The 6,564-nt window shown below is 44.5% G+C and overlaps 1 pseudogene; it reads left to right on the top strand.

Moving 5' to 3' along the window:
• Nucleotides 1-2,709: 2,709 nt before the first annotated feature.
• On the top strand, nucleotides 2,710-6,030 carry LOC146810740 (protocadherin gamma-A11 pseudogene; annotated as a pseudogene).
• The last annotated feature ends 534 nt before the right edge of the window (nucleotides 6,031-6,564 follow it).

Here is a 6,564-nt window from a genome sequence, read left to right as displayed (position 1 = left end):
TGGTGCAGTAACATGAAAAACGGAGGATAGTGGGTGGGTTAATATTCTATATTTCATCACATTGTCCCTTTTTCACTTTTTTCATAATTGGGTGTATTTGTTGGTGTTTATTTAAAAAAAAAAAAACTACTGATATTTACAGCAAACATATAGACCTGGGTAGAAGCGAAGGTCCTCTTCCCGGGGGATCTGTCAGCTTGGGAATGAGAAAGGGACTCGGCGTTTGTCGAGCTGGGTCTTCAGATCCTCTGGTGGTGGAGGAGGGAGGGCACTTGTCAGGTTTGGGTGTGGATGGAGCTCCAGTCCCCTGGTGTGCAGCAGCTGAAGGAGTTTTGTCTCATTTTTGTCATCCTGCATTTTCTGGTTTAAGCTTGATGATGCCTGTGCTGTGAGTTGTGTGTGTCCACCTGAGATCTTGAGTTTGCTGGTCAGGCAATGTGGGCAAGATGTCCTCTCCAGCCCTGGCTCAATCCCTATCTAGCGCCCTGAACATAGTGAATGTCATCTGTACAGCGTTACCCAAGGAACAAGCATCTGTGTACAAAGTAAGTGGAAAGGAGGAGCTGAAACACAGAGGCGGGCTGGCAAAGGTAAACATGTTGTTTACTTTCAGAGATGCTTATATGGCGGAGAGTGAACACCTACAAAGAAGCAGCCCTACACCAGCAGGAGACCAGCCCCAGAGCTGGCGAAGCCGATCCAGCGATCGAGGGAATGGAGAGTCCATCCCTGTCTGCCACGTCCTTTTCCAGAAAAAAGTGATGCAACGTCTCTTTGGATTGCTTCCCGGCCTTCGCTGGGCCTGTTCTTCCACTTCTAAATACGAAAAAAAAGACCTGCTGGTGCTGCCGAAGTGTTATTCCCCTCTAGCTCGTGCCTCTGCTGGCCCTTTTCGTGCTCCTCTTAATTTCTTCTCTAATAGCTGTTTTCTCTCCTAGGCCTTGTTGCCTTAAGGTGTCAAATGTTTGCAAGGCCGATGCTAACTAGTAGCCTCGTTACTGTTCCTGTTTATTTTACCAATGGTCAAAAACCACTTTAAGCCCCCGTGCTGCTGGCATCGCCCTCTGTCCCGCGGAATGTTTAATGACCTCGGGGTCCTTTGAGAGCCCTGCACGATGCATGTGGGTCTCTTCCAGAACGCTGGTGCGATTCGGAGATGTGCATAAGCGGTTTGTTATGGCTGTCCAGGCTGATTAATCAAGAGACGACGCTTTTCCCTCACAGCACTATCTCAGTGCTATGCCGAAGGAATTTGCGAATTCCGTCTGCAAAATCATAGTTAAACCACAATTACCACTCACGACCAGTTGTTAAACGTGAGTTGGTCATTTTAGAGCTTTTGAGGGACGTGTCTTGCTATTGGCTATTATTGCAAGCAACGAAGTAACAGGGCTGAGTGGCGCCTCGTGCTTGTTGAAGGTCACGGCCGCCCAGTCTCACTGAGCCTTGACCCGGAGGTGCACTGACTGTATCTCTCCCGTCGGACACCACGTGAGAATATCTTTGTTCGCCATTAACAATGACTAAGAGGAACAAAGCAGTTATTTGTCTTGTGTCTATAATTGACGTCAGGCGCTTCCCTGGCTCGCAAGGACGGGACACTGTCACACATGCAGCTTCGTGGCACTCTCCGTGCGCCTTGAGATGGGACAGCGCTACTGCACCGAGGAACGTGGCCGGAGCAACCGCCCGCACTGACACCCAATACACTGATTTCATAAAGAGTGAGGACAGGGCCACGGAGTTACCAGCCTTGAACTTCTAATCTGTAGTGAGAGGCAGGTCAATTGTCGGCCTGGACGCACGTCACACCAGACGTTCTATGGACACATAGGGCTCGTGAATATACGAATACAACGCATTACCTCTGGTTTCTAGCCCATCAGGTGGAATATCTATAGGACAGCACGACGGCAGCTGACGCACTGTGCACTCTTGGGCCACAATGATAGCCCCGATACGAGAGGCGCTTTGAAAGTTGCACAAGTGTGCACTTTGTTATCTCATAAGCAATAGGTGAGCCTCGCGCGGCCTCTGGTGTATCTCACTCGTTTATGTAGGCGCTAAATGCATATTTCGATGATGAATTCAATGACAAACTGAATCATAAGTATTTCCAGTGCTGTACGCAGTGCACTATGTTATGGAGATTTGTTAGAGAGTGGGATTGATTATTTTATAAAGGAACATATCGTGTAAGCAGTTATGTAATTCTGCTCACTAACGCAACAGGATTTTAGCTAAACTATACCAGATGATAGGTATCCTCGTGCTGATGTGTATGTGCATGAGTCACGCTGTTCTCCCTCCTTCTAAAAAAAGAACACAAGCTTCGAACCAGACGTATAGAAAAGAGAGGGTGTACTTGACTCTCTTCATTCAGGTGCACTATTCATGCTGAAAAATTCGCATCCGCACAAACGTTGTTAATAATAATATTCGCAATTCTCGTACTAGCATTCAACCAAGTGTGAGCAAGTGAAGTTATTTTTTCAAGCACTAAGGGTCGCTGTTCACCAAGCAAGGAACGAAAATCAGAACAAGCTCCAGTAGATCACGTGGGATAAACGTAGTAAAGAAAGATAGCCAGACAGACGGGTAAGGCGGCGTTTCCTCTGTAAAGGTGAATGCAGGGCTGTTCTTTCATGAACTCTCGTTGGATGCGTTTCACACAATCCTGAAGCTTTATTCTGAACACCGTTGCTGGCCATGGCGCTGCCACCGAGGCGCTGTTACTCCGGAGCTCAGTCATCGATGCATTGTTACTCCGGGTCTCAGTCATCGAGGCGCTGTTACTCCAGGGCTCAGTCACCGAGGCGCTGTTACTCCGGGGCTCCTCTGCCGCTTCTTGTTGCTCTGCTGACAGCCTGTGGAGCCGCTTCGGGGCAGCTGCGTTATTCCATTCCCGAGGAGATGAGGAAAGGCGCTTTTGTTGGGAATGTGGCTCTGGATCTGGGGATGGATACAAAGGAGTTTTCAGAGGGAGGCGCCCGGATAGAAGCCGGAGGTAGGAAGCAGTATTTTATTCTGAACTTAAATAAGGGACATTTATATATCAATGAAAGGATTGACAGAGAAATCGTGTGTAGACAAGTAGCCCAGTGTCTGTTAAATGTAGAAATCATTTCAGAGAAAGTTATGAAAGTGTATTCAGTCGAAGTGGCAATTCAGGATATTAATGACAATGCTCCCACCTTCGTTGATGAGCAAATGGAACTGCAGGTAATTGAAAACACTCTACCCGGGACCCGTTTTGTGCTATCGGAGGCAAATGATGCAGATGTGGGGATTTATTCTCTTCAAAACTACCAGCTCAGCGACAATAAGCACTTCACATTGGATGTAAAAAGTAGGAGCGATGGCACAAAATATGCAGAACTGATTCTAGAGAAATCACTGGACCGTGAGGAGCAGGAAGTTCACAGCTTGATCCTCACAGCTACAGACGGAGGGGATCCGGTCAGATCAGGTTCACTACAGATCCAGATCAATGTGCAGGATGTGAATGACAATCCACCAGTTTTTAGTCAGTCTGTCTATAGGATCAGTGTGCTGGAAAATGTGGCCAATGGGACTGTTGTTGGCAGCGTCACAGCTGTTGATGTTGACAAAGGATCAAATTCAGAAGTAACGTATTCCTTTAATAGGATGGATGAACATATTTTACAGACGTTTAAATTGGATTCTAAAACAGGAGAGATATCTGTGAATCAAAATCTCGATTTTGAAGAGGCTAAATTTTTTGAATTTGAAGTTAAAGGAAGTGATGTGGGAAGTCTTTTCTCACGCTGCACAGTTTTAGTAGAGGTCATTAATGTGAATGATAACGTACCTGTAATTGTGATGTCATCTCTGCTGAAGGAAGTTCCAGAAAGCACCCCACAGGGCACAGTCGTAGCGGTCCTTCAGGTATACGATAGGGATTTGGGAGAACATGGACACGTTACTTGTTTCCTTTCTCCTAATCTCCCATTTAAATTAAAGAAGTCGGTTGGCAATTATTATAATTTAATTACAGACAGCACTTTGGATCGAGAGCAGGTCTCATTTTACAACATAACAATTACAGCCACGGACAGTGGGACTCCTCCACTATCTAAAACTGCAAACCTAAATCTTCAGATTACAGACGAAAATGACAATGCACCTGTATTCCAGCAATCGTCATACAGCACCTACATAATGGAAAATAAACCTCAAGGAACACCAATTTTTGTAGCCAAAGCCCTCGATTTTGATTGGGGGCAGAATGCCAAGGTCAGTTACTCTATCATCGATGGGCACATTGGAGATCTTCCACTCTCTTCTTACATATCCATTAATTCTGAATCTGGTGTTGTGTATGCACTTCAGCCCTTTGACTATGAAGAGTTCAAAGAATTTCAGATCCAAGTGAAAGCTCAGGATGGCGGGTCTCCCTTTCTGATGAGTAATGTCACTGTGACATTCTTTATACAGGATCAAAATGACAACACCCCTGAAATATTATATCCATCATCACCTTCAGATGACTCCTCGGGTGTGGAGATTGTACCTCGCTCATCTGAACCAGGTTATCTGATCACTAAAGTGGTAGCTGTCGATGCTGATTCTGGGCAGAATGCCTGGCTCTCCTACCAGTTGCTGAGGTCCACAGACCAGGGGCTATTTGCTGTAGGTCTTCACACAGGAGAAATCAGGACAGCCCGCCCCATTGTGGAAAAAGACATCATTAAACAATTCCTGGTGGTCTTAGTAAAGGACAATGGGCAGACCTCTCTCTCTTCTTCAGTTACAGTTACCATAGTGCTCGCAGACAGTTTGCCAGAAATGTTTCATGATATAAGTAACCCTTCGACATCCACAGACATGGAGTCAAACCTGACCCTGTATCTGGTGATCTCTGTTGCTGTTGTTTCCTTCTTGTTCCTGTTCTTGATCATTCTTCTTTTGGCCATCCGAATTCACCGCTGGAGGGAATCTCAGCTCAGTGAAGCATCTGAGGTTAACTTCTGTTCACTTCCTGTCTCTCAGTTTGTGGGTATAGATGGAGTCAGGACTTTCTTACAGACCTATTCTCATGACGTCTGTTTAACTACAGATTCTGGTAAAAGCCAGTTTAAGATCCCTAATTCCAGCGACTCAAATACTGTTACAGGAAATCAAAATGATAAGAAACAGGAGTCAGCTCTCATTGAAGATATTCTAAGTATGGACACCGAAGGCCAGCCTTTTATCCAGGTATGTTGATTAGAAATGTATTGATTTTAATGTATTCCTATAAATGCCCCACGTTTTGGTGATACAGTTTAGTTTTTGATTAACTACAGATGAAAAAGAAATCAGTACTCTGAAACACCAATTTCACTAAATGTATATTCCTAGCTGTCATAAAAGGAAAAACATCTTAAGCTGCTCATTTGAAGAATAATACAAAAAACAGTTTTTACTAGCTACTGTTTGTGCCGAATCCTACTCTATAGTTCTTTCAGAACACTGGTTCCTTAACAGTGCGTTGTTAAGTGTGGGCATTGGGATTGTGAAATATATTTTAGGCATGCACTGATGCCTAGTTGCAATTATTCCTTTCTATTCTATTCTATGAAGCACTTGTAAAGCTCAAAGCTACCCGGAGATATCCCAGCATTGGAAGTGAGGCACAAAATGGTTATCGGAATTAAAGGGGTCTGTCTTGGAAGAGTCGTGTTTTTAATGACTTAAGAAAAGGAAGTGTCTTTTTGATTGAGCGAAGAGAGAGTAGAAAGATGTTTCACAATTTAGCTGCATTGTATACAAAGGAGCGTCCTCCATGTTTTGCCCTCTTGACGACTAGCGCATTGGCAAGATGGGCATTGGAAGAACACAGGGATCTCCTGGGTTTGTAAGAAGAAATCAGGTCATGGGATGTTAGAGGTTCTTTCTCAAGAATGGCCCTATGAGCAATGCAGCGTGATTTGAATTTTATTCTCTTCATCACAGGGAGCCAATGGAGAAGGCAGAGAGCTTGTTGGGCACATTGATGTCTATGAATATTGTGCAGTATCCGGGTAGCGAAATTCTGCACTACCTGCAACTTCTTTATTGTGGCTATGGTGCTCCCAAATATAGAGAGTTGCTGTAGTCCAAACGATAGAATATAAGCGCCTAGACTGCCAACCTCTTTGAAGTGGGTGGAAGGAGTGGGAGAATCTTCTGAAGCAACCTCAACATTCCAAAACAGATCGCAGTGAGCTTTACTACTTGGAAGTCACATTTAAGTGAATCACCCAGCCACATCCCCAAAGTCCTTATAACAGCTATTGAGGCTGGGGAAGGCCTAAGCAAATTGACCAACCCAAATTCAACGAAGTGTTAAGATTGTTAATATTGTTGCCCAGAACCATGAGCTCGGTTTTGTCTCCATTTAATTTAAGACAAGAGCTGGTCATCCACTTGGAAACTTTTTTCAGGCAAGAGCAATTATTCCTTTAAACAGAGATGTGAGAATTCGGTGCATGTTTGCCATTTTTTTTTACACAATATACAGTAGCCAAGATGCTACCTGTGGATTTTTTTTTTTTAAGTTTAGACCTAAAATGCTTATCT

The sequence above is a fragment of the Triturus cristatus genome, chromosome 7 (genome assembly GCF_964204655.1).
Source record: "Triturus cristatus chromosome 7, aTriCri1.1, whole genome shotgun sequence".
Lineage (NCBI taxonomy): Eukaryota > Metazoa > Chordata > Amphibia > Caudata > Salamandridae > Triturus > Triturus cristatus.
Note: the sequence above shows the minus strand (reverse complement) of the source record. Positions and strands in the feature narration are given on the sequence as shown.